Raw genomic sequence first — 5332 nt, forward strand, 5'->3', positions numbered from 1 at the left:
TGGGCAAGTCACTTCATTTCTCCCCGCCTCTGTAGTAGAGGGATTAAGACTGTGAGCACTTGGGAGAATACAATAGAGTAGATAGGCAGGCATGATCCCTGCCCATAATGTCAGAGTATCCAACGTTAGGTATTGTTTCCATGAGAAAGTACTGGTCCACAATGTCTGTGAATTCTCAGTTCTTACCTGGAATGGCTTGCAAATTTCCTTTGGAAGAGGAGAATTAAGGAAGTGGAAGAAAAGGAGAAGGACTCAGCCTGCAGTGGATTTTCTGAATTGTTTTTGTGCCTGAATTTCCCTGAAAAATCTGAGTAATGCTGAGGTAAAATAAAAATCACCATTTCATCTTTTTTTTATTATCCACAGAGCTCTCCAGTGCATACAAGATGCCTGTTTATTATATAATGAGCTCTCCACCGTATACTACCCAATATTTACTTCTGTCAGGGGAAATGTGTATCAGTAACAGTACTAAGAAACAAGATCATGAGAGCCCTCTTTCCCTGGATCATGGAGGTTCCTGCAGGTAACCCCCACCCCCCCAAGGCTGGACTCATGACCCATTGGTGCCACATGCCATCATGCCACGTGAAGAAGAGGATCTTGGTGGCACCTTCTCTTGTCAGGCTGCACATTTGCTCACTGTTTCTCTTTACATTTCGCCCCCAGGCTCTGGCAAGGGCACGCTGGGATCGAGGAAGGATGCCAAATTGCTCCCTTCTTCCCTGCTCTCTCCTTCCCCGTCACATGACATGAATTCAGCCCACATAATCCTGGGCTCAGTTCATGACTCTCGGAGGAGCAGCCAGATCGCACCCTTTGGCTCCCACCCTTTCTTGAAATTAGTCATTTGGGCTTTGCCTCAAGGCGACAGGGTTCTGGCTGGGATGATGAAGGACTAGCTCCCAGATGTGGGGCCACTTGGAGGATTATCCTGCAAGAGGACCGTAGGGTTGAGCCTGTTCTAAAACAGTCCCCAGAGCAGCTTCAAAATAATGAACCACCTATCGTAAACTAGACCGTTTCCTGATGAAAACCCCAGGCCTAGTCCGGTTTTCATTCTTTTTAAAAACTGTTATTTTCTTTTCAAAAAGGTATTTGGAATAAAGTCCTCAAATTTCCCCTTTGGAATTAGTTGCATTCTGTATCCGATTTCCTAATCCTTTTAATCAAGCCCTTCCTGGTTTTAAACTGTGGTAAATGTCTTTTGGGGAATTACAGTGCTTTTTTCTGGTGGCCCGACAAATACATGGCATCAAATATTCATCTTATAATTGCAATTAAAGTAGAGAATACCGAAATATCATTATAATGATTTAAACTGCTCCAGTTTTAATTAAGGGACTTGGGGTAACAGGAGATTAGAATTGGAAACAATATAATGGATAATCAAGACTATATTCTTATAGGGTTTTTAATAATTTAAGCCTCACAGCTATAAGGGCAAGGTGGTCTGTGTGTGAGGGTGTTTGGAAGGAGTTAGAGTCTAGTAAAATAGGGAAGGAGGAGAAATATATCGAGGCAGAGTTAACTTTTCAGATTGACTGAAAAGTCTGAAAACTTGCAAAGAGAAGCAGCGTGACTTATTGGATAGAGCATAGGCTTGGGAGTCTATAAATACAATTGAATGAATGGGAGTCAGAAGCATTTAGGTTCTAATCCAGGATCCTCCATTTGTCTGCTTTATGACATTAGGCAAGTTACTTAACTTCTCTGTACCTCAGTTACCTGTGAAATGGGAATTGAGACTGCAAGCCCGACGTAGGGCAGGAACTGTATCCAACCTCATATCTACCCCGGTGCTCAGTACAGAGCCTGGCACATAGTGAGCCCTTAATGAACACCATTAAAAAACTAAAAGTAGTCCATCAGTCCTTCCTATATTCACTGGTGTCAGTGCAACACGCTGTCTGTAAATAGTAACCCAGGAATTCCCTGCCTTCATTTCTAGGGTTACCTTAAGTTCTGAAGCAGAGAAAACTCCCTGTCTTGTCTGTAGATCATGAATCTGAGCAGCTTCTTGAGCCATGGAGGTTCACTGGGGGGAAGCCAGCTGGAAAAATCAATCAATCAAGGGTATTTTATTGACTGTGTATTGAGTACAGAATACTTTACTAATAACTTGGGAGAATACAATACATGGAGTGGGTGCGGTGGGTGCCAAACATTCATTCATTCATTCAGTCGTATTTATTGAGTGCTTACTGTGTGCAGAGCACTGTACTAAGCACTTGGGAAGTACAAATTGGCAACATATAGAGATGGTCCCTACCAACAATGGGCTCACAATCTAGAAGGGAGAGATAGACAACAACACGGAACAAGTAGACAGGTGTCAATACCATCAGAATAAATAGAATTATAGCTATATATACATAATAAATAAATAGAGGAATAAATATGTACAGATATACACGAGTGCTGTGGGGAGGGGAAGGGGGTAGGGTAGAGGGAGGCAGGGGGGTGATGGGAGGAGGGGGAGGAGAGAAAAAAAGTGGGGGCTCAGTCTGGGAAGACCTCCTGGAGGAGGTGAGCTCCCAGTAGGGCTTTGATGGGAGGAAGAGAGCTAGTTTGGCGGATGTGTGGAGGGAGGGCATTCCAGACCAGAGGTAGGACGTGGGCCAGGGGTCACCAGTGGGACAGGACACTTGGAAGAGACATTTAGGAGAGAACAATACAGTAATAATAATAATAATAATATTTGTTAAGCAGTTACTATGTGTCAAGCACTGTTCTAAGGGCTGGGTAGATAGAAGTTAATAAGGTTGGGTACAGTCCCTGTCCCACATGGGGCTTACAGTCTTCACCCCCATTTTACAGATGAGGCAACTGAGGCACAGAGAAGTGAAGTGACTTGCCCAAGGTCAGGCATCGGACAAATGGCAGAGCTGGGATTAGAACCCAGGTCTTTCTGTCATGCCCATACTCTATCTTCTAGGTCTTGCTGCTTCTCAGTAGAGTTGGTAGACCTGTTCCCTGCCCATAAAGAGCTCTCAATCCTACTTATTAAACATCTTTCTTTTTCCTTCACCTGATTTCTTCAGACTCCACGCAGTTTTCCTGGAGGCCCTGGGTTTGTGGTAACTGGCCAGAGGTGCATGGTAGGCTAAGGCATTGGAAAAGGAGGTCGGAGGTCAAAATTGGCATCCCACAGGAGATTCAAAATTGGTCAACAAAGTACCAAATCAACTGACCTCGAAATGACTGCACACTGAAGTGGATGAGTCAGTCAGCGATTTGCTGTCAGGTTTTCCACATCAACTAACCACAGCTATGAGGGAAAATCCCACAGATGCTTTCTTTTTTTCCTCCCCAAAGTGCTCCCCAGAGCACTGGCACCGTGTTTGAAAACATTCCTCCAGAGAAAGAGATCCTGGCCCCAGCAGCCAGAGGGGAAGTGCGGTGTGGAGCAGGTTCCCCAAGTTAAGTGTTTCTCAGTGTGGCAGACCGGGGTCACTCTGATCTGACCTCCCCAATCCCCGGCAAGAACTTCAGCAGGAGAGAGAACAAGAAATTCAATGTAAAGACAGACATGTGGAGGCAGTACTCTATTACAGACTCCTCTCTCTTGGCTAATTCCCATCCTTCTAGTACAGTCCAGTGTAAGAGAGTATCCCCTAAATACCTCATTGCCATCCCAACCCTCTTCTTAGCAAGCAGGCTGAAGCCAATCTGCCTCAGATGAGACGACTCTTTTCCTTCCTAAATGGTGGAATGTCTGAAAGGATCATAAAAATCTCAGGGGAGTAATGTGGGGGTAAAAAGAATTGTGACCTAGTGCTCTAAGCAGGACAAGATTAACTTGGGAAAGGGTATTCAGTCAATCAATCAATCGTATTGATTGAGCTTTTACTGTGTGCCAAGCACTGTAAACATAGCAATATAACAGACATACTCTCTGCCTACAACAAACTTACAGTCTAGGGTAGACCAAACTCCACTCTCCTTTCCAAGTACGCACACACACACACACACACACACACACACACACACGTATTTGTTAAGCGCTTATGCTAATAAGCAGCGTGGCTCAGTGGAAAGACCCCGGGCTTTGGAGTCAGAGGTCATGGGTTCGAATCCTGGCTCCGCCAATTGTCAGCTGTGTGACTTTGAGCAAGTCACTTCTCTTCTCTGGGCCTCAGTTACCTCATCTGTAAAATGGGGATTAAGACTGTGAGCCCTCCGAGGGACAACCTGATCACTTTGTAACCTCCCCAGCGCTTAGAACAGTGCTTTGCACATAGTAAGCGCTTAATAAATGCCATTATTATCAGCACTTAGAACAGTGCTTTGCACATAGTAAGCGCTTAACAAATGCCATCATTATTATTATTATTATTATGTGCCAGGTACTGTACTGAGGGCTGGGTCTTGTCTTGTGCCGTTGAGTCGTCTCCAACCCATAGTGATGCCATGAACACATCTCTCCTAAAACCCCCCACCTCCATCGGCAATCGTTCTGGTAGTGGATCCATAGAGTTTTTGTGGTAACAATACATAAGTGGTTTACATTGCCTCCTTCTGCACAGTTAACTTGAGTCTCCACCCTCCACTCTCTCTCGTGTTGCTGCTGCCCGGCACAGGTGAGTTTGGATCTGTAGCAGATTGCCTTCCACTCGCTAGCCACTGGCCAAGCTAGGAATGGAATAGATATGCCTCTGCTTGACTCTCCCTCCCATAGTCGAGACTGGTAAAGTACTGGAAACTCTCCAGATGAGACCCTGAGAGGGGAAAGGGCTAGGCAGATACAAGCTAATCAGGTTAGACACAGTCTCTATCCCACATGGGGCTCACATCTTCATCCCTCTTTTACAGATGAGGTAACTAAGGCAAAGAGGAAGTGAAGTGATTTGCCCAAGGTAACGCAATCTCAATCTCGTCTATCTCACGGCCGACCTCTTGCCAATAGCCTGCCTCTCATATCCAACAATTACTCTCCCCTGCTTCAAAGCCATAGTGAAGCCCTCCAAGTGGCCTTCCCTAAGCCCACCTTTCTGCTTCTCCCACTCCCTTCTGCATTGCCTGACTTGCTCCCTTTATTCATTCCCCCTCCAGCCCCACAGCATTTATGTCCATATCTATCATTTATATATTTATATTAATGTCTGTCTTCTCCTCTGTACTATAAGCTCATTGTGGGCAGGGTATGTGTCTGTTTATTGTTACACTGTACTCTCCCAAGTACTTAATACAGTGTCCTGCACACAGTAAGTGCTCAATAAATATGATTGACAGATCTAAATTCCACCCCTCCTTCCCCAAACCTGGCAGGGGCAGAAGGTTGGAGGAGGGAACCAGAGCCAGAGACTAGAGGAGATACAAGAAACTGCCA

At 45.2% G+C, this 5332-nt stretch overlaps 1 non-coding gene across 1 annotated transcript; it reads right to left on the bottom strand.

Moving 5' to 3' along the window:
* Positions 1 to 4593: 4593 nt before the first annotated feature.
* Positions 4594 to 4731, bottom strand: LOC119932763. Its single transcript, XR_005452497.1, has one exon. It is a non-coding gene; the product is annotated as a small nucleolar RNA SNORA7 (small nucleolar RNA).
* Between the last annotated feature and the right edge of the window lie 601 nt (positions 4732 to 5332).

The sequence above is a fragment of the Tachyglossus aculeatus genome, chromosome 9 (genome assembly GCF_015852505.1).
Source record: "Tachyglossus aculeatus isolate mTacAcu1 chromosome 9, mTacAcu1.pri, whole genome shotgun sequence".
Classification (NCBI taxonomy): Eukaryota; Metazoa; Chordata; class Mammalia; order Monotremata; family Tachyglossidae; genus Tachyglossus; species Tachyglossus aculeatus.